This window comes from Vulpes vulpes, chromosome 4, assembly GCF_048418805.1.
Source record: "Vulpes vulpes isolate BD-2025 chromosome 4, VulVul3, whole genome shotgun sequence".
Classification (NCBI taxonomy): Eukaryota; Metazoa; Chordata; class Mammalia; order Carnivora; family Canidae; genus Vulpes; species Vulpes vulpes.
Window position 1 is genome coordinate 69,985,607 of NC_132783.1, and position 25,615 is coordinate 70,011,221.

General features: G+C 42.1%; 1 long non-coding RNA gene and 1 other non-coding gene across 3 annotated transcripts; both read left to right on the forward strand.

The window, feature by feature from the left end:
- The first annotated feature begins 195 nt into the window (after positions 1–195).
- LOC140598806 (5S ribosomal RNA) lies at positions 196–314 on the forward strand. The gene has a single exon (XR_012001366.1). It is a non-coding gene; the product is annotated as a 5S ribosomal RNA (ribosomal RNA).
- Positions 315–13,027: 12,713 nt separating this feature from the next.
- LOC112931076 (uncharacterized) lies at positions 13,028–24,406 on the forward strand. 2 transcript variants are annotated; one of them, XR_003237258.2, is made up of 3 exons: positions 13,028–13,333; positions 23,879–23,963; positions 24,043–24,406. It is a non-coding gene; the product is annotated as an uncharacterized lncRNA (long non-coding RNA). The 2 variants fall into 2 exon arrangements; XR_003237257.2 differs by lacking the exon at positions 13,028–13,333 and having other exon boundaries at positions 17,936–23,963.
- The last annotated feature ends 1,209 nt before the right edge of the window (positions 24,407–25,615 follow it).

Consider the following 25,615-nt stretch of genomic DNA (forward strand, 5'->3'; position numbering starts at 1 on the left):
CCCGGCCCGGGGCAGGCGCCCTCCGCCACCCCGGGCGCGGCGCGGGAGGCGGTCAGTCAATCAATCAGTCGGGCCGGCAGGCGAGCATGCAGGCGGGCTGGCGCGATCGGGCGGGCGGAGGGCTGAGGAGCGGCGGGCGCCTGGCCCGGAGAGGCGCAGAGCAGGCTCTTGGGGCGCCCAGCGGCAGCCGCGGACGTCTACGGCCATACCACCCTGAACGCGCCCGATCTCGTCTGATCTCGGAAGCTAAGCAGGGTCGGGCCTGGTTAGTACTTGGATGGGAGACCGCCTGGGAATACCGGGTGCTGTAGGCTTTTTTTCCTCGGCCTTTTGCCTGCCTTCCTGTCTGTCCCTTGGCCGCCAACGCCCCCCTCGACCAACGCGGGGGCGTTGCTTAACTTGCTTATTTTTTGGGGTATAGTGGAGGCAGGGAGTCTCATAATTTGGAAGAAAAGTCATCTGTTTGGCTGATACTTGTAATCTCCATGTCCATATTTTAGGTTTCTAAATGCAATTCTTGTTATTATCTTTTGGTTTTTTGAATTTTGTATGTGAGTTCTCTCAGTGTATTCTTCCAAATTCGGAAATCTTCAGTCCATATTTTGTAAATATCCTGTGCATGTCTTTATTATTTATATTCTTATGTTCAGGATCTTGTCTTCCATGGGAGATCTTTTCCCCCAATCCTCTTGTTATCTCCCTTGAAGTCATGTGAAATAGGCTATCAAATTTTGGACAGATAGGTAGACTCACTTCATCTCACTGCAATATTAGATGATATTGCAGATATATTTGGTATCTCACACGATTTTCTCTATCAGGGAATGCAAGTTCTTACTTATATTCCTTGGAGCACAGGACTAAATCTCCTTGACTTCAGTGCAAAAGTGTTTTGATCTCTGCCTGCACTTTTGATATTTCCTCTTTCAAGGCTTTGAGATCTCAGTCCAAATTATTTCATCTTGGTCATCAATCCCCCTTGTCTCTTAAAAGTCTGGAAGACCTCAGTACATATTTTTCCCTGATCTCTGCCTACATCTGGTGAAATCTCCTTTCTGATGCTTTGAGATATCTGATTCCAAACCTTGTATTATTTGGCCAGTGTTTCACGAGATCTAGTCCTCCAAGCCTCTTGAGATCTCAGTTTAAATCTTGCTTGATCATGCCTTCTGGGTGACTCATTCGTTGAGCATTTAACTTTTGCTTTATTCATTTTTTGGGGGGGTCCTATAATGGAGGCTTGCTTAGACTTCCTGCAGGGAACTTGCTTCTTACTCTGCGTATGTTTCTGACTCTCTCATGAGTAAATAAATAAAAACTTTAACATTAAAAAAACATATATATATCACAAGATCTCTACCCTCAAATTGTGAGGTCTCATCCACCAAGCCTCAGGAAATCTCAGACCAAATCATGTAGACTCCATTAAATCTCATGTGACTTCTGTGCAACTCTCACATGCATTTTCCTTGATCACCTCTGACAAGTATTGGGTGATCCAAATCTCACATGATTGTGCCCATCATTTCTTGAGTTCTCTGTCTAAATTTCACAGAATCTCATCTCATGTCTCGTGAGTTATCCTCTGTGAAGCCTCATGATTTCTCAGGCCAAATTGCATGTGATCCTGTCCAGGCATTTGTGAAATTTCTTCCACCAAGTACTGTGAGTTCTCAGTCCAAATCTCAGTAGGTCACCGCAAAATATCATAAGACTTCAGTGTAAATCTTGTGAGGTCTTGGCTCACAGTTTTAGTGACCTCCTCTGCCAAGCCTCAGGAAGTTTCAGTTCAAGTCTCATGTGATCTTAGCCAGGCATCTCATGAAATCTACTGCAGGAAGCTTCATAAGATATCATGTGATCATGATATGTCATGTGATCTCCTCCCACATCTTGTGATCTCTCCTCTGCCAAGCATTGGGAGATTTCAAGTCCAAATCTCTCATGATCTCAGCCCTCAAATCATGAGATCTCCTCCTCCAAACCTGACGAGATCTCATTAAAATTTTGCATGATTTTGCTTCCCCTCTTGTGAGATGTCAGTCCAAATCTTTGTTGATCTCGGCCTGCAGTGCTGATGCAGATCTCCTCTGCCAATCCCTGAAAGATCTCACTCCAAATCTCACGTAATCTGGTCTTCTATCTTGCAAGAACTCCTCTGCTAAGTATTGTGAGGTCTCCAGCCAAACCTCCCATAATTTCAGCTAGCAATTGGTAAGATGTCCTCTGCCAAGCCTCACTAGATCTCAGGGCTAATCTCATGTGATCTCGGCTGGCAATTCTGCAGAGTATCCTCTGAAAAGCCTCTCAAGATCTCATTCCATATCTATTATGATCCCAGGCCGCATATTGTAAGATTTCCTCTTTCAAGCCTGACATGGTATCAGGACAAATAAGCGAGATCTCAGCCAGCATGTTGCATGATCTCTTCTACCTACCCTAGCAAGATCTCAGTGCAAGTCCCATGTGATCTTGTCCTGGCAATGGTGATATTTCCTCCATTAAACGTCGAGAGGTCTCAGTCCATATCTCAAGAAGTCACCGCCAATTCTCGCATGACTTCAGCACAAATCTCTTGAGGTCTCACCAGGATTGTCCAAGATCTCCTCCGCCAAGATCATGAGATCTTGGCCTGCAATTCCAGTGGTCTACTCTGAAAAAGTCTTTATATCTCTGTCCAAATCTCACGTGATAACAGCTCTCATTTGGTGAGATCTCTCTCAAATCTTGCAGGATCTTCACAGGCATTTTGCAAGATCTCATTACACATCTCCTGAAATCTCCTCCCACTGTACTTGTGAGATCACAGTACAAATCTTGGGTGATATCTTAGCTCGTGAGCTCTGCTCCCTCAAGCTCCTCCCCCCCCCCCATTTCAGTCCAAATCTCATGAGATCTCAGCCGACATCTCCAGAGATCTACTCCTTAAGGCCTCACGAGGTTTCTGTCCAAATCTCACGTGATCTTCACCTGAATTTGCGAAATCTTGGTCCATGTTTCTGGAGATCTCTTCCGTAAGCTTCGTGAAATCACAGTCTTTTTTTTTTTTTAATATTTTATTTATTCATTCATGAGAGGCACAGAGAGAGAGAGAGAGAGGGGCAGAGACACAGGCAGAGGGAGAAGCTGACTCCATGAAGGGAGCCCGACGTGTGACTTGATTCCAGGTCTCCAGGATCAGGCCCTGGGGCCGAAGACGGCGCTAAACCGCTGGGCCACCGGGGCTGCCCATGAAATCACAGTCTAAATATTGCATAATCTTGGCCCATGTCTCACAAGTGACATGAGGTATTAGTCCAAATTTCACGTGATCTCGGACCACATTTTGCAACATCTTTTCCACCAAGCCTCGAGAGATCACAGTACAAATATAGGTAGAGATATCTCTACCTATTTTTGTGAGATCTCAGCCCACATTGTGTGAAATCTCCTTCACCAAGTTTTGGGAGATCTCAGATCATATCTCATCAGATCTCCTTCACCAAGTCTCATGAGTTCTTAATCCAATTCTTGCATGATTTTACCCACATCTTGCAGTTCTCCTCTACCAAGTCTCATGAGGTCGCTGTCCAATTATCGTGTGATTTTGGCCCATGCCTCTTGAGATATCCTCTATCAAGTATTTTGAGGTCTCTACCATATCTTGATCTCTTCCACCTCTTACTTAGAGATCTCAGCGCAAATCTCGCGATATCTTCTCCACCAAATTTCGTTGGATCCTAGTTCAAATCTTGTGATATCTCCTTCACCAAGTGTGGTGAGACTTCAACTGCCATCTGTAATTTTTAGAGCAGAGATCCTTTATCTCTTTGGTTAGGTTTATTCCTAGGTACCTTGTGGGTTTTTTTTTTTTTTTGTGCAAATGTAAATGGCATATATTCCTTAATTTATTTTCTTATGTCTCATTGTTCATGTAAAGAAATGCAACTAATTTCTGTCCATTGATTTTATATCCTGCCACATTGCTGACTTGCTGTGTAAGTTACAGCAATTTTGGGGTGGAGTTTTGGGTGTTGCGTTTTCATGGCATCTGCAAAGAGTGAGAGTTTGAAATCTTTGTTAATTTGAATGCCTTTTATGTCTTTTTGTTGTCTGATTGCTGAGGCTAGGGCTCTTAGTACTATGTTGGACAACAGTTGTAAGAGTGAGCATTGTCATATCCAAAAACTCGTTTTTCCCCATTGAGAATGATATTCACTGTGGGCTTTATGTATATTGCTTTCATGATACCAAGATATGTTCCTTTCATCCCTACACTATGGAAAATTTTAGTCAAGAAAGGATGAGGTATTTTATCAAACTCTTTTTTTGCAATAATTGAGAGAATCATTTAGTTCTTGTCCTTTCTTTTGATAATGTAATATATCACATTTATTGATTTGCTGATGTTGAACCACCTTTGCAGCCCAGGAATAAATCCTACTTGGTCATGGTGAATAATCCTTCTAATGTACTTTTGGATACTATTGACTACTATTTTGGTCAGAATTTTGTCATCCATGCTCATCAGGGATATTGGTTTGTAATTCTCTTTTTTGGTAGGGTCTTTGGTTTTAGGATCAAGGTAATGCTGGTCTCATAGAATGAGTTTGGAAGTTTTCCTTCCATTTCTATTTTTGAAGCAGCTACATGAGAATAGGTATTAGTTCTTTAAATGTTTGGTAGAATTCCCCTGGGAAGCCATCCAGCCTTGGGCTCTTGTTTGTTGTTGGGAGATTTTTTTTTTTATGACTGCTTTAATTTCTTGCTGGCTATGGGTGTGTTCAGGTTTTCTCTCTCTTTTTTAAGATTTTATTTATTTATTCATGAGAGAGAGAGATAGAGACAGAGACAGAGACACAGGCAGAGGGAGAAGCAGGCCCCATGCAGGGAGCCTGATGTGGGACTCAGTCCCAGGCCTCCAGGATCACACCCTGAGCTGAAGACAGATGCTCAACCACTGAGCCACCCAGGGGTCCCAGGTTTTCTCTTTATTCCTGTTTCAGATTTGGTAGTTTATAAGTTTCCAGGAATGCATCCATTTCTTCCAGATTGCCTAACTTGTTGGCATATATTTGCTCATGATATGTTCTTATGATGTTTTTTATTTCCTTGGTGTTTGTTGTGATCTCTTCTTTTTCATTCTTGATTTTATTAACTTGGATCCTTTCTGTTTTCTTGTTGATAAGACTGGTTAAGGGCTTGTTGACCTTATAACTTCTTTCAAAGAACCAGCTCCTAGCTTCATTGATATGTTCAATTGTGGTTTTTTTTGGTTCCTCTTTCATTGATTTCTGCTCTGTTCTGTATTATTTCCCATTTCCAGTTTGGTTTATGCTTTATTTGCTGTTCTCTCTCCAGCTTCTTTTGATGTATGGTTAGCTTGTATATTTGAGACCTTTCTTGTGTCTTGAGAAAGGCTTGTATTGCTATGTACTTCCCTCTTAGGACTGCCTTTGCTGCATACCAAAGGTTTTGAACAGTTGTGTTTTCATTTTCATTTCTTTCTATGATTTAAAAAAAATTCTTCTTTAATTCCCTGGTTGATGCTTTCACTATTTAATAGGATGCTCTTTACCCTCCAAATATTTTAGTTCCTTTCCCATTTCCTCTTGTGATTGAGTTCAAGTATCAAAGCATTGTGGTATACAAATAATAATCTGTGGTCGTCTTCCCCTCAACCCCAGCCCCCGCCCCCCAAAAAAGATAAAGATAAGCCACCTCTTAACATAGCCAGAACTCACATAATCTTCAGGCAAATCATGCCAGTTCTCAGGTTACCTATCAGGAAAACCTCAGACCAAATCTCAGGAGATCCCTGGACAAATCTTGAGAGATCAAAGGCCATTGTGGAACTCAGCCAAAATCTCCTGAGAGGTCGGGCCTAATCTCACAAGATCTATGGCCAAATCTTGGGAGAACCGATGAGAAATCTTATGGAAACTTGGCAGGACTGGGAACTCCCTAGCCTTGACTCCTGTGCAACTAATAGCTAATGTTGGAACATTCTTGGTTTGGGGAACCTTGGGAGCACCTGGCATTATACAACTGCCCATAGATGTCATTCTGATGTTAAGATTCAATACGGAGCACTGAAATAGGGATTAATGGCCTCCAGATCTCTTACAGTGATTAAGTTAGAGGTGATAGAAAAAGGAGTCCAGTAGGCACCAGGAGAAGCAAATGAGCATAGGAGCTGAGTCATCTGAACACACAGGAAGACTCCCCAGGTGCTTTCCTAGGATTTCCACATTTCAGGACAATATGTCTGAGACTCACCAGCTGCAGAAATAAGCCACCTCTTCTATTTGCCAGATCTCACTTGATCTTCGGGGAATTTCATGCAATCTCAGTCCAAATATCATGAGATCTTATTCAAAATCTTGTGAGAGCATGGGCCTCACTGGGGAGATCAAGAGCCCAAACTCATGACGTCTCTGGTCAAAGCTCCTGGGCCTTCAGCAGCTCTGACACTTTCTAGCAGAGCCTACTTGGACTGCTTAAGTGGATAGGGATGGCATATGCCAGGATTGGGCACAACTGCCAATATTTTCAGTTTTACAAATGCACAAAGGCATGAACTGCGGGAAGAGATGAAGTGCTTTGCACTTAAACCCTGGAGTTTCAACACCCTGAGTTCTGTGGGGATAACAAGGTAGCACTGAACTCAGGACGAATGAACTCTGTGACCACTTATTCACATTAAAATGTTGGCAATAGAAACAAGAGGGCAGGAGGTGAAGGCAAAAGGTGAGCTAGACATCTGGGCACACAGGCAGGCTCCCTGGAGACCTGGCCTTTTCCATGTTTTCAAGACTTAGAGGCTATCTCCATCTTTCTTGCCATCCCCCCCAAAAGATAAGCCATCTCTTTCCTTGGCCAGATCTATGTCATCTTGTAGCAAATCATGGGAATTTTCAGGCTACATCTCATGAATCATCGGACCAAATCTTATGATCTCTAGACAAATCTTTTGAGATCAAAGGCCACTACTTGGATCTAAGCCAAAATTTCCTGAGACATCTGTACAAATCTCAGAAGATCTATGGCCAAATATCACAATACCTGGAGCTAACCTCATGGGAACTTGGCAAGGGTGGGAACAACCTAGGCAGGACTCCTGGATAATAGCACTGAGACATTCATATTTTGGGGATTCCTGGAAACATCTGGCATTCCACAAATACCCTCAGATGCCATTGTGATATGTGGTTCAAAACAGGACACCAAAATAGGAATGAATGGCCTCCAAGTCCCTTATCGACATGACCTTAGAGGTAATAGACACAGGAGGGCATTAGGTGCAGGAAGAGGCAAGGAGCCAGGAACTTAGCTCATCTGAACACATAGAAAGGCTCCTTGGGTACTTTTCAAGTCTTCTGACATTTCAGGAAGGCCTGTTTTAGATTCACCTGCAGACAAGTCACCTCTTCCCTTTGCCAGATCTCACATGATCTTGGAACATGTTTTGGACGATCTTAGTTCAAATCTCATGAGATTTCATCAAAATCTCCCAATATTGGAACCAGCCATCAAGATCTAGGGCCAAATTTCATGAGACCTTTCTTTAGCCAAAGCTTCCAGTCCCCTGAGGGACTTGGCACTCCCTAGCAGAGCCTGCTTTGTGCTGCATAACTAGGTAGGGATGGCACATGCCCCGATTGAGCACAATTGCTAATATTTGCAGTTTCACAAATGCTCCCAGATAGGAACTGCAGGAAGACACATGGTGTCTCACACTCAAATTCCTGGTGTTTCAGCATCGTGGGTGAAGTGGGGGTAACAAGGTAGTAGCAATTTCAGGATAAATGGGTCCTGTGGCCTCTTAGACACACTAAACTGGATGTGATAGAAACAGGAGGGCAGATGGAGAAGGAAGAAGCAATGTGCCCTGGAGCTGGATATCTGAGCACACAGGCAGACTCCCTGGAGGCTTTCCTAGTCTTTCAACAGGTTAAGGCTCTCTGTGTTTGTCTCACCTCACTCTAGTAAAAAAAGATAAGCCACCTCTTTCCTTAGCAAGGTCTCCTATAATATTTGGACAAATCTCAAAAACTCTCAGGCTACCCCTCAGGAATCCTAGGACCAAATCTCACGAGATCTCTGGACAAATCTTGAGAGATCAAAGCTTACTCCTTGGAACTTGGCCAAAATCTCTCAAGTGGTCAAACCTAGTCTTGAGAGATATATGGATAAATTTCATGAGACATGGAGAAAAATCTCATAGGAATTTGGCAGGGGTGGGATCTTCTTAGCCATTTTGATTTGGGGTCAAAATGAAATAGGGATGAATGGTCTCCAGATACCTTACTGGCATTGTTATAGGTGAGAGACAGGAGGGCATAAGGTGCAGGAAGAGGCAAGGAGTCTGGGAGCTGGCTTATATGAACACAAGAAGTCTCCCTGGGTGCTTTCCCAGGCTTTTCACATTTCAGTACAGTCTGTTTGAGACTTACCATATGCAGAATCTAGCAACGTCTTCCCTTTGCCGGACCTCACTTGATCTTCAGGCAAGTCTTGAGTGATCTCAGTCCAAATCTTGTGAGACTTCATCAAAATCTCAAAAGATCATGGTCTTATGGTCAGTGAGATCTAGGTCCAACACTCATGAGATCTCTGGACAATGCTCCTGGGCACTTGGTAGGACCTGGCACTCCCTAGGAAAGACTGCTTTGTAACTACTTAAGTACGTAGGTATGGCATATTCCAAGATTGGGAACAACTGGAAATATTTGCAGTTTCACAAATTCTCCCAGACACGTCCTGCACCAATACATAAGGTGTTTCATCCTATACCCCTAGTGATTCAGCATCCTGGGTGAAGGGGGAAGGGAACATCGCACTAATTCCAGATGAACGGGCCCTGCAGCCTCTTATTCACACTAAATTGGAAGTGGTAGAAACAGGAGGACTAGAGGAAAAGGAAGAAGCAATGTGCCCTGGAGATGGATATCTGAGCACATAGGCAGACTCCCTGGAGGCTTTCTCAGTTTTTTAACACTTGAATTCTGTCTGTGCAAGTCACTACCCACCGCCCCCAGAAAAAAAGATAAGTTACTTCTTTCTTTCGCCAGATCTCATGTAATTACACTCAAATTTCCTGAGAGGCCAGGCCTAATCTTACAAAATCTATGGCAAAACCTCATGAGGCCTGGGGAGACATCTCACAGGAACTCACATGATTTGGAACCCCTAATACCAATTCTTGTACAGTCTTATAGGTAGCACAGGGACATTTCTGGTTTGGGAAACTCTGGGAATACCTGGCATTTCACAAAAGCCCACAGATGCCATTCTGATTTGGGGGTCAAAACGGAGCACTAAAATAGAGATGAATGACCTCCAGGTTTCTTAGAGGCATTATGTTAGATAGACACAGGAGGGCAGTAGGTGCAGGAAGAGGCAATGACCCTGGGATCTGGCTCATCTGAACACAAAGAAACGCTCCCTGGATGCTGGCTCAGGCTTTCAACAATTCACGACAGGCTGGGACTCGACACTTGCAGAAAAAAGCCACCTCTTCCCTTTGGGGTATCAGGAAAGTTTGGGGTGCTTCTCTCTAGTTCTACAGCTCATGACATCTCAACCCAAATCTCATAAGATCTTGGGGCAGCTCTCATGAGATGAATGGCCAAATATCATGAAGTCTCAGGACAACAAGCCCAGGAGCTACCCATGTGAATATACAGGCTCTATGGGGGCCTTTTGAGACTTTCAACATGTTAAGGCTGTTTGTGTCTCCACCTGATAAGCAACCTCTGGCTTAGCCTGATCTCGTGTAATCTTGGAAAAAATCTCATGAATTCATGAAGCTGTGTTTTCAAATATGTGTGGAAGTATAAGGAAAATGCCATAAACTTGACTCATTCAACCAACACTGTGTAGAAAGCATCTTTCAACAAACATCTTCTTTCATTAAGACAGAAGTGTTTTCAAAGCCTAAGGAAATTGTGGCTGAAGCCTTAGGCTGTGGAAGCCTAAGGAAATTGAAATATACATAACAAAACAACACTGCGTAAATACAAATCAAAACCACAATGAGATACCACCTCACACCAGTGAGAATGGGGAAAATTAACAAGGCAGGAAACCACAAATGTTGGAGAGGATGCGGAGAAAGGGGAACCCTCTTGCACTGTTGGTGGGAATGTGAACTGGTGCGGCCACTCTGGAAAACTGTGTGGAGGTTCCTCAAAGAGTTAAAAATAGATCTGCCCACGACCCAGCAATTGCACTGCTGGGGATTTACCCCAAAGATACAGATGCAGTGAAAAACCAAGACACCTGCACCCCGATGTTTCTAGCAGCAATGTCCACAATAGCCAAACTGTGGAAGGAGCCTCGGTGTCCATTGAAAGATGAATGGATAAAGAAGATGTGGTATATGTATATAATGGGATATTACTCAGCCATTAGAAATGACAAATACCGGGGGATCCCTGGGTGGCGCAGCGGTTTAGCGCCTGCCTTTGGCCCAGGGCGCGATCCTGGAGACCCGGGATCGAATCCCACCTCGGGCTCCCAGTGCATGGAGCCTGCTTCTCCCTCTGCCTATGTCTCTACCTCTCTCTCTCTCTCTCTGTGACTATCATACATACATACATAAATAAATAAAAAAAAATAAAAAAAAAAGAAATGACAAATACCCATTTGCTTCGACGTGGATGGAACTGGAGGGTATTATGCTGAGTGAAATAAGTCAATCGGAGAAGGACAAACATTATATGGTTTCATTCATTTGGGGAATATAAAAAATAGTGAAAGGGAATAAAGGGGAAAGGAGAAAAATGAGTGGGAAATATCAGAAAGGGAGACAGAACATGAGAGACTCCTAACTCTGGGAAATGAACAAGGGGTGGTGGAAAGGGAGGTGGGTGGGGGTGGCTGGGTGATGGGCACTGAGGGAGGCGCTTGATGGGATGAGCACTAGGTGTTATTCTATATGTTGGCAAATTGAACTCAAATAAAAAAATTAAAAAACAAACAAAAAAAACAACACTGCGTAAAAAGCATCTTTCAACTAACACCTTCTTTCGAGCAGATAGAAGCATTTTCAAATATGTATGTGCAACCATAAGAAAAGTTCCATATACTTAATTCATTGAAACAACATTGTGTAGAACACATCTTTCAAATCACTTCTTCCTTCATCAAGACTGAAGTCTTTTCAATGTATGTGTGGAAGCATATAGAAAGTGTTATATACTAAACTCATTGAAACAATACCATTTAGAAAGCATCTTTCAACTAACATGTATCATGAAGATAGGAATGTTTTCAAATGTATCTGTGGAAGCCTAAGAAAAATGCAAAATACTAGAAATCAATGAGACAACATTGTGTAGAAAGTAGCTTTCAAATGATATCTTCTTTGGTGAAGATAGTAGTATTTTCGAATATATGTGTTGAAGGACATGGAAAGTGCAATATACTTAACTCAATGAAACAGTACAGGTAGAAAGCATCTTTCAACTAACGTTTTCCTTCGTGAATATAGGAGAGTTTTCAAATGTATCTGTGGAAACATAAGGAATGTGCCATTATTTATCTCATTAAAACAACACTGTAGAAAAGCATCTTACAACTAACATCTATCATGAAGATAGTAGCCTTAGTAAATGTATGTGTGGTAGCATAAGGAACGTGCCATATATGTAACTCATTGAAATAACACTATAGAAAGCATCTTTCAAATAACATCTTTGTGCATAGAGATTTGAGCCTATTGTGGCTCACATAAAAAATTAAGAGGTTTTCTGCCCTCTGTGGGCCACTGTGACCCTGTTGCTGAGCTCTGCTCTCCCCCACCCCCCAACTAGCCTTTTGTCTTTGGAGAGGCTTAATACTCTCTTCCACATGCCCTCCTAGGAGGGGAACAATCCCTCTGAAGGACCCAAGGGATCTCCTTGCCCTGGCTTGTTGTGTGATCACAACCTGCTCTGCTCTTTCCAACCTTCTCCTTCTTCTGACTTTGTTCCACTAACCAGGAACTCCTTTTTGGCTACATGGCTTCCCAATCCTCCAACTCAGGACTCTGAACCTCCTCTCTGCCAGATTCTCTCCCTCCAGGTTTGGAGATTTTTTCCTTACTCCTCCTGCTTCCTAAGAGTTCAAAATAGTTGAATGTTGATCTAGTTGTATTCAAAGGACAAGGGAAGTTCCAGGTCCCCCTACTGCACAGCCACCTTGAAAACCTACCTCAAAAACACTTATATCTTAATGAAAGGAGTTATTATTTTAGGGAAACTTTAAACACAATGTAGTTTCAAGGAGTTAAGCACATGCCTTTCCACTAGTATTTATATACATAAGTTTAAAAACACATCTTAGTAAAGAAGAGATGTTACTTGAAGGACAATTTAAGCATGTAGTTCCAAGTAGATAAGCATATGCTTTTCCTAATGCTTATATACATTATCTATCTATCTATCTATCATCTATCTATATCTTCATGAAAGGAAGATGTTAGCTGCAAGTGGTTTAAGCTCAGTATTGTTTCAAGGAGTTAAACAAATGGTTTTTAATAATCTTATTCATATAAGTTAAAAACACATATTCTGAGGAAAGGAAGATTTTTACTTAGAGTATGGTAAAAAACAACAACCATGTGGTTTCAGGAAAATAAGCACAATGCCACTTCCTTGTGTTAACAATACAGGTGTCAAAAACACTTCTTAACATTATGAAACTCTGATGTTACTTCAAGATGTTTTAAGTATTATAGCTTCAAGGAATTAAGTACAAGGCTTATTTCTAGTGCTTAAACACATGAGTTTATGAACATATATGTAATATAGGAAGTTGTTACTTAAACTATGATTTAAGAACAGAGTAGTTTCAAAGGAGTTAAGCAGATTTTCCACTAATGTGTTTTCACATAAGGATCAAATGAAAAGAAGATGTTAATTGAGGGACACTTTAAGCAGAGTATGGTTTCAAGAATATAAACACATGTGTTTTTCCTAGTTTATTTATACATATGATATCACTTATCACATTTTAACAATCATATCTTAATGAAGGGAATATGTTGCTTGACACACGGTTTAAGCACAGGGCAGTTTCAATTAGATGCTAAGGCTAGGATTTCCAGGACTCTATTAAGTAACATGTCAAAGAATTAAACTGGACACACTCTTACACCATACATAAAAATCAATTCAAAAGGGATGAAAGACCTAAATGTGAGACAGGACAACACCAAAATCCTTGTGTTGGGAAAATTGGACAGCCACATGCAGAATGAAACTGACCACTTTTTTTTTTACAGCTTACTCAAAAACAAACTCGAAATGGATGAAAGATCTAAATGGGAGCTAATAATCCATCAAAATCCTAGAGGAGAACACAGGCAGTAAGTTCTCTGACGTTGGCTCCAGCAACTTATTCCAAGACACATATATAAGACAAGAGAAACAAAAGCAGAAATGAACTATTGGGGCTTGATCAGGGTAAAAAGCTTTGATACAGTAAAAGAATCAGTCAACAAAACCAAAAGGTAGCCCAAGGAATGGGAGAAGATATTTGCAAATGACTCACTATATAAAGGACTAGTATCCAAAACCTATAAAGAAATGATCAAACTCAACAGCACAAAACTAAAAACTCCAGTCAAGAAATAGGCAAAAGACATGAAAAGACATTTCTCCAAATACAAAAATGGTTAACAGGCATATGAAAAAAGGCTCACCATCACTAAATTTAAGGGAAACCCATATCAAAACCACAATGAAATACCATCTCATACTGGTCAAAATGGCTGAAATGAACAACTTAGGAAACAACAGATGTTGGCAAAGATGCGGAGGAAAGGGAACTCCCTTACACTGTTCATGGAAATGTAAACTGGTACTGCCACTCTGGACAACAGTATGGAGGTTCCTCAAGGGTATAAAAAAGGAATGACCCAATGATTTAGGGATCGCACTACTAGGTATTTGTCGAAAGGAAATACACATAGTCATTCAAAGGGGGCACATGCACCCTGAGGCTTATATAAGTAATATTCACAATAGCTAAACTATGGAAAGAGCCCATATGTCCACATCGACAGGTAAATGTATAAAGAAGATGTATATACGTGGCTACCTTGGGTCAATGCATTGATGGGTGGTCAGGGTGCCTCCCTCCCCCTGGGTGATTGAGAACTCTATTCTGGAGAACTTAGTTTGGAAAAAGAGCAAAGGAATGGAAATAGACACGGAGGGAATGAAGGACTTTCTTAGAGATGAGAATGAAATAATGTTGAGAATTAAAAGTATCTAGCAAAATCTCTTAGCAAGCTGGCAGTCTCAGAAATAAGAAACATCTGTTGGCTTGGCCACGGGGAACATCTATTGGCTACACATAGGGGGCAGTTAAGCAATGGACCTTCATTCTTCCTTCACAAAGAGAGGGAGAGCTTCTGGTTTTGGATATTTCTTCTGCCTTTCCACCAGTGGAAAAAAAATGACTTAAGGCTAAAAGATTGGTTCTTTCAACTGACAATGTATTTGGCACTGGTCATTGGAGCAGTATTCCTTGAAAAAGCTCTTTTTTTTTTTTTTTTTTTTTTTTTTAAAAAAAAAGCTCTTTCTATACTGAATAGGTTCTGGAGCATATTGTACTGTCTGCTCTTCAGAATGAAGGCATCTCTCTCAGCCAGGGGAGGGAGACAACCTGGCTACTAATCACAGCATGAGAAGGAGCAGGACAAGAACAAATCACTCAGAGGCAGAAGGGGAAGCTTTCCTTTTGGCTATCAGACACTTTTTGCTCTTTCATAGTATAGGACCAGAGTGGGAACTTGCCACCAACACTGGGCGCTGGTTGTGTGATGACAATCATGTTATTCCTGTATGTGAACAAATCTAGCTAGAAAAACAGCAAGAGGATGGGAATGGCTTCAAGGAAAACCAAAGTTCTCCATTTCAAAAGGAAATGAAAGTTATCTGGGAGTAAGATGTCTAACTTCATCTCCCTTTGCCCCAGAAAAAGGCAAGCTCCTTCCCAAAACCTCTGGCCTATGCGCAATCTTTTGAGCTCCTTCAAATACCCTGGCCCTCTTGATGTCAACCTTGTTCTGAAGCCAAATTACAAAGGGACTTGTAGCACAACCTATCTCACAGTCAGAGGGCTCCGTCAGTTTCCCCAGTTTAAGTCAGAAAATATTGTGCTAGGAACACTGGCACTTAATGGCCTCCAGGAAGAACCTAGTTTGAAAAAATAGAACAGGGATGAATATTTATACATGGAGGCAAGGTTCTCTATTGGCTACAAGGAGGTGAAAAATCTAGCTGTTTTAGGAATAAGAAACTCCAGTGGGCTTGGCCAAAGGGAAACTTCCATAGGCTACACCTGGGGAATGAGTAAATGTGATACCTGCATTCTTTTCTTTTCTTTTCTTTTCTTTTCTTTTCTTTTCTTTTCTTTTCTTTTCTTTCCTTTTTTTTGTTTTTTTTTCTTTTCTTTTCCTTTCTTTCTTTCTTTCTTTCTTTCTTTCTTTCTTTCTTTTTCTTTCTTTCTTTCCTTCCTTCCTTCTTTCTTTCTTTCTTGCTTTCTTTCTTTCTTTCTTTCTTTTCTTTCTCTTTCTTTTCTTCCTTTTAGACAGAGAGAACTAGAGAGAGCATACACTTGATGGGGGAGGGGCAGAGGGAGTGAGAGAGAATCTTAAGCAGGCTCCAGGTCCAGCACAGAGCCCTATGTGTGGCTGGATCTCACAACCCTGAGACCATGAGCCTGAAAGTGAGACCTGAGCCAAAATCGAGAGTCAGATGCTTCATCAACTGAGCCACACAGGTTCCTCAATATGCTTTCATTCTTTCCTCACAAAGAGAGGGAAAGCTTCTTACATTGGGAGTTTTCCTGCACTTCCATCAGTGGATAGAGACAGTGATTCAGAGGTACTGGGCTGGATCTCCCAGCGGATGATCAAATGTTTGGAACTGGTACACAGAACATTATATTTCTGTACGGAACAGGTTCTGGAGCATAGAAGGCATGCACGGTCCATCTGTTCTTCTGAATGAAGGCATCTAAATCAACCAGGAGAATGAAGCAAGCTAGATACTCATCTCTGTGCTTCCTCAGCTGGCCAAGAATCAAGTGCTCAAGTTTGTCCTTGACAGAAGGGCAAACTTTTCTTTCAAATATTAGTCACAGATTGTTCTACCTTACACAGGTCCAGAGGGGAATTCACCACAAGACCCTGGGTGCTATGTGAGTTCAAACATGGTGGCTCATGAAGACGACCCAAGACATTGTTTGAAAAACAGTGAGAACTGGGGAATCACTACAAGGAGGGCCAAAGTTCTACAGGTCAAGTGAGAATGGGATAAATCTTACAATATCTCCCTTTGTTTCCACTTGTGGAAAAAGGAGGCCAGCTCCCTTCCCAAACCTCTGCCTGAGCCTACACACAAACATTCTCTGCTGGGCACCTTCAAATTCCCTATTCCTCCTGTTGTCAATGTGGCCATAGGAATGTTGACCTAACCTATCCCATAGTGATAAGCATTCAGCCACATACTTCAGTTTATTTTATAGTTTTTTTTATTTATTTATGATAGTCACAGAGAGAGAGAGAGAGAGACAGAGAGACAGGCGAGGGAGAAGCAGGCTCCATGCACCGGAAGCCCGACGTGGGATTCGATCCCGGGTTTCCAGGATCGCGCCCTGGGCCAAAGGCAGGCGCCAACCCGCTGCGCCACCCAGGGATCCCACATACTTCAGTTTAAAGTATAAGATATAGTTCTGAGGCACTAGCTTTGAATGATCCTTGGGGAAAACCTCTTATGAACAAAAGAACAAAGGAATGGAAATAGATACACAGAGGGCCAAAGTTCTTCATTAGAGATGAAAATAGGATAATGTTGATCATGAAGTGACTAGCACAATCTCCTAATGTTGTCAGTTTCAGGAATAAGAATCACCCCATAGGGGATCCCTGGGTGGCGCAGCGGTTTAGCGCCTGCCTTTGGCCCAGGGCACAATCCTGGAGACCCGGGATCGAATCCCACATCAGGCTCCTGGTGCATGGAGCCTGCTTCTCCCTCTGCCTATGTCTCTGCCTCTCTCTCTCCCTCTCTGTGTGACTATCATAAGTAAAAATTAAGAAAAAAAAAAAAAAGAGAGAATCACCCATAGGCTTGGGTTAAGAGAAACTTCCATCTGCCACCCCAGGAAAGCTTTAGCCAGAGGCCTATATTCTTCCTCCAGAAAGGTAAGGAATGCTTCTGATGGTGGCTCTTATTCCTGCTTTTCCATAAGTGCTTAAATGTAGCAGTGATTCAGGGGTTCTCCCACCTGAAGATCAAGTATTTGGAACTGTTTCTTGGTAAAGTATTCCTTTTTTTTTTTTTAGATTTTATTTATTTATTCATGAGATATAGAGAGAGAGAGAGAGAGAGAGAGAGAGAAGCAGGCTCCATGCAGGGAGCCGGATGTGGGACTCGATCCTGGGTCTGCAGGGATCAGGCCCTGGACTGAAGGTGGTGCTAAAACGCTGAGCCACCTGGGCTGCCCATTGGTGAAGTATTCCTTGACAAAGTTTTTTCTGCACTGACCAGCTCCAGGAGCATGCTGCCCACGTGGGAATTGTCTGTTCTTCAAAACAAAGGCATCTCTGACAGCCAGGGAATGGAGGCAAGCTAGCTACCCATCACTGCACTTTACCTAGCTGTCCAAGAATCAAGTGCCCAGGAAGAAGAGTGTCATATTACCTTTGGGATATCAAATACTGATATCTTGCCTAATACAGGACCAGAATTGGAACTTGCTGCCAATCCCTTGGTGCTCTTTGTGTGAGTGACAGCACCATGGCCCCTGATGGTGACCCAAGACCTTGTTAGAAAACCACAAGAAAATGGAAATATCCGTAAAGTTCTACCTCTCAAATAAGAAATTAAATACCTTTCATTTTTTTAGTTTATTTATTTATTTATTTGTATATTTTCTTTTTGTATTTTTTTTTATTGGAGTTCAATTTGCCAACATATTGTATAACACCCAGTGCTCATTCTGTCAAGTGCCCCCCTCAGTGCCGGTCACCCAGTCACCCTATCCCCCCTGCCCACCTCCCCTTCCACTACCCCTTGTTTGTTTCCCAGAGTTAGGAGTCTCTCATGGTTTTTCACCCTCTCTGATATTTCCCACTCATTTTCTCTTGTTTCCCCTTTAATCCCTTTCACTATTTTTTATATTTCCCGAATGAATGAAACCATATAATGTTTGTTCCTTTGACTTACTTCACTCAGCATAATACCCTCAAGTTCTATCCACGTTGAAGCAAATGGTGGGCTTTTAATGGCTGAGGAATATTCCATTTTATATATAGACCACATCTTTATCTGTTCATCTCTCGATGGACACTGAAGCTCCTTCCACAGTTTGGCTATTGTGGACATTGTTGCTATAAACATTAGGGTGCAGATGTCTTGGTTTTTCACTGCATCTGTATCTTTGGGGTAAATCCCCAGGAGTGCAATTGCTTGGTAATAGGGTAGCTCTATTTTTAACTATTTGAGGAACCTCCACACTGTTTTCCAGAATGGCTGTACCAGTTCACATTCCCACCAACAATGCAAGAGGGTTCCCCTTTATCCACATCCTCTCTAACATTTGTTGTTTCCTGTCTTGTTAATTTTCCCCATTCTCACTGGTGTGAGGTGGTATCTCAGGTTTTGATTTGTATTTCCCTGATGGCAAGTGATGCAGAAAATTTTCTCACGTGCTTGTTGGCCATGTGTATGTCTGTCTTCTTCGGTAAAATTTCTGTTCATGTCTTTTGCCCATTTCATGATTGAATTGCTTGTTTCTTTGCTGTTGAGTTTAATAAGTTCTTTCTAGATCTTGGATACTAGCCCTTTATCTGATATGTCATTTGAAAATATCTCCTCCCATTCTGTAGGTTGTCTTTTAGTTTTGTTGACTGTTTCTCTTGCTGGCAGAAGATTTTTATCTTGATTAAGTCCCAATGGTTCATATTTGCTTTTGTTTCCCTTGCTTTCATATATGTATCTTGCAAGAAGTTGCTGTGGCCAAGTTCAAAAAGGGTGTTGCCTGTGTTCTCCTCTTTCAACCATTTTGAGTTGATCTTTGTGAATGGTGTAAGAGAATGGTTTAGTTTCATTCTTCTGCATGTAGCTGTCCAATTTTCTCAGCACCATTTACTGAAAAGTCTGTCCTTTTTCCAGTGGATAGTCTTTCCTGCTTTGTTGAATATTAGTTGTCCATAGAGTTGAGGGCCCATTTCTGGGTTCTGCTCTTTTGATCTATGTGTCTGTTTTTGTGCCTTTACCACAGGGTCTTGATGTCACAGCTTTGTAGTACAACTTGAAACCAGCATTGTGATGCCCCCGGCTCTGGTTTTCATTTTTCAATATTCCCCTGGCTATTTGGGGTCTTTTCTGATTCTGTACAAATCTTAAGGTGATTTGTTCCAGCTCTCTGAAGAAAACCCATGGTATTTTGATAGGGATTGCATTGAACGTGTAAATTGCCCTGGGTAGCATAGACATTTTCACAATATTAATTCTTCCAATCCCTGAGCATGGAATGTTTTTCCATCTCTTTGTGTCTCACTCAATGTCTTTCAGAAGTGTTCTGTAGTTTTTAGGGTATAGATCCTTTGCCTCTTTGGTTAGATTTATTCCTAAGTATCTTATGCTTTTGGGTGCAGTTGTAAATGGGATTGATTCCTTAATTTCTCTTTCTCCAGTCTCATTGTTAATGTATAGAAATGTCACTGATTTCTATGCATTGATTTCGTATCCTGCCACATTGCTGAATTGCTGTATGAGTTCTAGCCATCTTGGGGTGGAGTGTTTGGGTTTTCTATATACAGTACCATGTCATTTGCAAAGAGGGAGTTTGACTTCTTCTTTGCCATTCTGAATGCCTTTTATTTCTTTTTGTTGTCTGATGCTGAGGCTAGGACTTCTAGTACTGTGTTGAATCGCAATGGTGAGAGTGGACATCCCTGTCGTATTCCTCATCTTAGGGGAAAGGCTCCCAGTGTTTCCCCATTGAGAATGATATTTGCTGTGGGCTTTTCATAGATGGCTTTTAAGATGCTGAGGAATGTTCCCTCTATCTCTACACTCTGAAAAGTTTTGGTCAGGAATGGATGTTGTACTTTGTCAAATGCTTTCTCTGCATCTATTGAGAGGATCATATGGTTCTTGTTTTTACTCTTATAGATGTGATCTAGTTTTACGAGTGTTGAACCAGCCTTGCATCCTGGGATAAATCCCACTTGGTCATGGTGAATAATCTTCTTAATGTACTATTGGATCTTATTGGCTAGTATCTTGTTGAAAATTTTTGCATCTGTGTTCGATGAGACACATGTTGCATCTGGGACGATGAGACAGGAATGGCCCAGCTGGAGGCCTGCGTGTGCTCCATCCCCATCAGGGATATTGGTCTATACTTCTCCTTTTTGGTGGGGTCTCTGTCTGGCTTTGTAATCAAGGTGATTCTGGCCTCATAAAATGAGTTTGTTAGTATTCCATCCCTTTCTATTTCATAATAGCTTTAGTAGAATAGGTATTGTCTCTTCTTTAAGCGTTTGATAGAATTCCCCTGGGAAGCCATTGGGCTCTGGACTTTTGTGTCTTTAGATGTTTTTGATGACTGCTTCAATTTCCTTCTGGTTATTGGCACATTCAGGTTTTCTATTTCTTCATGTTCCAGTTTTGGTAATTTGTGGTTTTCCAGAAATGTGTCCAATTCTTCTAGATTGCCTAATTTGTGGTGTATAGGCTGGTCATAATACGTTTTTAAAATCGTTTGTATTTCCTTGGTATTGGTTGTGATCTCTCCTTTTTCATTCGTGATTTTATTAATTTGAGTCTTTTTTCTTTTTAAGAAGAAATGGCTAATGGTTTATCTATCTTATTAATTCTTTCAAGGAACGAACTCCTGGTTTTGTTTATCTGTCCTACAGTTCTTCTGATCTCTATTTCATTGAGTTCTGCTTGAATCTTTATTAACTCTCTTCTGCTTGGTGTAGGTTTTACTTGCTGTTCTTTCTCTAGTTCCTTTTAGGTGCGAAGTTCCTTTAGTGTGTATTTTAGTTTTTTCCAATTTTTTGAAGAATACTTGTATTGCGATGTATTTCCCTCTTAGGACCACTTTTGCTGTATCCCAAAGATTTTGAATAGTTGTATCTTTATTCTCATTAGTTTCCATAAATCTTTTTAATTCTTCTCTAATTTCCTGGTTGACCCGTTCATCTTTTAGCAGGATGCTCTTTAACCTCCACGTGTTTGAGTTTCTTCCAAATGAAATACCTTTCAAATGAAGGCAGTTCTCCACCTCAAATCCTCTGGCCATGGCTACACACAAATATTCTCTGCTGAGCACCTTCAAACGCCTAGTCCTGCCAATGTCAAAATAGTTCAGAAGCCAATATAAGAGGACTCTGTGGCCAAAATTGTCCCCCAGTCTCAAGGACTTGGCCAGACTCCCAGTTCAATGGAGAGGGTATGTCCTGAGACATTGGATCTGAATGGCCCCCAGGGAGAACCTAATTTGAGAAAATATCAAAGTGATGAAAATAAAACACTTTGGGAGCCAAAATTCTTCATTAGAGATAAGAATGATAATGGTGAAAATGAAGTAACTAGCACAATTTCCTAGAAAGCTGGCTCTCTCAAGACTAAGAAATAGTGGTAGGTTTGGTCAAAGGGAAATTGACTACATCTGGGAACCCTGTTAGAAAAATACTGCATTCTTCCTTCAGAAAGAGAAGGAGAGCTTCTGGCCTTGTACTGTTTTTCCTGCTCTTCTGATCAGTGGCTACAGGAAGCTTTAGTTCAGTTGTATTAGGGGGTGGCTTAGGTGAATGGTCAAGTGTTTGGAATCAGGCTTTGGGGCAGTATCTGAAAGGACTCTTCTTGCACTGACCAGCTCCTGGAGCAAACTGTGCATGGGCAAACCATCTGCTCTTCAGAATGAAAATATTTGGGTCAGCCAGGGGTTGGAGACAGCCTGCCTACCTATCACTGGGCTTATTCCAGCTGACAAAGAACAAGTTCTCTGGGACAGGAAGGCCATCTTTTCTGGAGATATCAGGCACTAATCACTCTTGCTTAGCATTGGAGTAGAGTAGAAAAAGGCCTATCAATCTTGTTATGCTATCTGCATGAGTTACAGCCCTATCACCCCTGAATATGAATGAGGACCAAGGTACATACAGCAAGAAAATGGAAATAGCAACCAGAATGGCCAAGTCCCACATTTCAAGTGGGAATTGAATCAACTGGGGAAACAAATGCCTAAATTAATTTTCTTTCATAACAGAAACAAGGCCACCTTCTTCCCAAACCCTGTGGCCCAATCTATAAACAAACATTCTCTGTTGGGTACCTTCTCTTTTTTTTTTGTATATTTTTTATTGGAGTTAGGTTTGCCAACATATAGTATAACACCCATTGCTCATCCTGTCAAGTGCCCCCCTCAGTGCCCGTCACCCAGTCACTCCATCCCCCTGCCCACCTCCCCTTCCACTACTCCTTGTTCATTTCCCGGAGTTAGGAGTCTCTCATGTTCTGTCACCCTTTCCGATTTCCCACTCATTTTGTCTCCTTTTCCCTGGGCACCTTCAAATACTCTAGACTTCCTGATGTCCACATCCTTCTGAAATCAAATTTTGAGGGATCCTCTTGCCCAACCTATTCCACAGTCCCACAGACTCAGCTGGACTCCTCAGTTTAAAGCAGAGGATACTGCTCTAAGATGCTGGCTATGAATGTTGAAAATGAAGTCACCAACACAATCTCCTAGCAAACTGGCCATCTCAGGAATAAGAAACACCAGTGGGCTTTGGCTAAAGGAAACCCCCATTGGCTACACCTGGGAGCTCTGTCAGCAAGACACCTGCAATTTTCTTTCACACAAAGAGATAAAGCTTTCAGCCTTGGCTCTTTTTCCCTGCAATTCCTATCAGTAGATAGAGGCAGTGAGGGTTCAGAGGTAGCAGGTAGGTGCTTGGGACTGATGCACAAGTGTCTGGAACTGGGGTTTGGGGTAGTATTCCTTGAAAGTGCTTTTTCTATATTGACCAGGTCCCAGAGCATAACTTCATATGTGTGAACTTCCTCCTTTTAAGAACACAGGCATCTAGGTCAGCTAGGGGTGGTCAGCAAGCTGGCTGCCCATCACTACGTTTGCTAAGCTGGGTAAGCAGAAAGCACTCAGGGACAACACAGTCACATTTGGTGGGGGGAAAGGGGTAGATGTCAGGCACTGATTCACTTGGTTTTCACAGGACCAGAGTGGGAACTCACTAGCAATTCCTAGGGGTTGGTGTGTCAGTCAGAGCCTCATTGCCAGGAAATAGAAACCAAGAACTAGTTAGAAATATAGCAAGGTGTTGGGAATGGCCACAGGAGGACCAAAGTTCTACATTTTGAATAGGAATGAGATGAATCTGGGAATGAGATATGTAGATTTGTTTCTATTGCCCCAGAAATGAGGCTAACACTCTCCTAAAACCTCTTGCCCAGCATACACACAACCATGCTCTGCTGGGCACCTTCAAATGCCCTAGGCCTCCCAACATCCACAGAGTTCTGGGACCAAACTTTGAGGAGCTTAGTGTCCTTACTTATCCCATAGTCCCAAGGATTTGGCCAGGCTCCCTAATTTAAAGCAGATGAATTTGCTCTGAGATACTGACTCATAATTTTTCCAAAGGTGAATCTAGTTTTAAAAGGGAGCCAAACAATGGAAATGGATACACAAAATGCCAAATATCTTCAAGAGAGGTGAAAATGGGATAATGTTGAGAATGGAGTGACTAGCATAATATCCTAACAAGTTGGCTTTCTCAGGAATAAGAAACCCTTTTGAGCTCGGGCAAAGGGAAACCTGGCTACACCAGGGAGTTAGAAAGAGACCTCCATCCTTCTTTCAGAAATATCAGGAAAGCTGCTGCCCTTGGAAGATTTTCCTGCCCTTCAAGTCAGTGAATAGAGACAGAAATGGTTTGAGGGAAGCAGGTGAGTGCTCTCTGCTGATGCCCAAGTGTTTGGAACTAGGCCTTTAGTTCTTTTAATGAGCTATTTCTGTACTGACCAGGTCCTAGAAGATACTCTGCCTGCCCGAACCATCTGGTCTTCAGAATATAGGCATCTCAGTGAACCAAAGTAAAGCAGCAAGCTGACTACCCATTACAGCACTTACTCCGTGCATGAGGCATCAAGCACTTGAAGAAAAGAGCCCCATTTTCCTTGGGGATAACAGACACTGATTGCTTTCCCAGGACCAGAATGGAAGCTTGCCACCAACCACTGGCTGGTGGCTGTGTGACTGATATAGCTACATATCCCATGGATGTGAACCAAGATCTAGTTGGAAATACATCAAGGTTATGAGAATGACTCCCCGGAGGGCCATAGTTCTACATTCCAGTGGGAATGAAATAAATCTGGGAAGATGTTAACTTTGTGTCCCTTTGCTTCAGAAATGTGGCCAGTTCCCTCTCAAAACCTCTGGCCCAGCCTACACGCAAACATCCTATGCCAGCATATGAAAATGCCCTATACTTCCCAGTGTCCATATATTTCTGAGACCAAATTGCAAGTGATCCTGTGACTCAACTGACTGCACAGGCCCAAGGACTAGGCCAGACTCCCTGCCTGCTTCTCACTCTGTGTCTCTCATGAATAAATAAATAAAATATTTAAAACAAGAGAGAGAGAGAAAGCTTCTGGTCTTGGCTATATTTCCTACCCTTCCCATCAGTGAATATGGGTAGCAGTGGCTCAGGGATAGCAGGAGCTCTTTGGGGGTAAATCTCAAGGAGTGCTTTGGGGCCCAATCTCAAGCACTTGAGATGGACCTTGGTGCAATAGTCCAAGAAAGGGCTATTTCTGTGCTGGCCATGCCATGAAAGGTTCTGTGCATGGGTGAATTACCTTCTCTTTATAACAAAGGCATTTCAATCAGCCAGGGGAGGGAGACAAGCTGGCTACCTAACATGATGCTTATACCAGCCAAGAACTAAGCAGGTATGTGTGTGCATGCATGTGCATGTGTGCGTGTGTGCATGTCTAGCCTGTGTTCAGTATACATGTAGTGTGTGGTGTGCTCTATATGTGTGTTTGTGTGTGCAGTTGGAGTTGTTTGTGACGTAAATCTGATATGTGTCTCTTGCTTGTGTGCTGTGTGGAGGTGTGTTGAATATGTGGGTGTAAGTTTGTGGTATGGGTATGGTGTGTGTGCGGTTATTGAGTGTTGTCTAGGTGTGTGTTTTGTGTGCCGTATGTTTGTGTGTGATGGTGATGTGTTTTGTATGGTGTATGTTTGGTGTCTGTGTGGTGTAAATATGTGGGGGTATGTGTGCTGTGTATGCATGTTATATGTATGGTCTGTCTGTGGTGTATGTGTCACATATGTGTTATTTGTGTGCTATGTGCATGATGTAAGTGTGTGTTTTTGTGTAGTATATGTGTACTGAGTGTGGTGTATGCATGGTGTGTGGGTGGTGCATTTTTTTTTTTTAGGGTGGTGCATTTTTATGTGGTATATGTGTGGTGTGTTTGTGGTAGATGTATAGTGTGTGTGGTGTATTGTTGTGAATGTATGGTGTGTGTGCACTGTATATGTTTGGTGTGTTTCTCTACAGTATGTGTTATGAGTCTCTGGTATA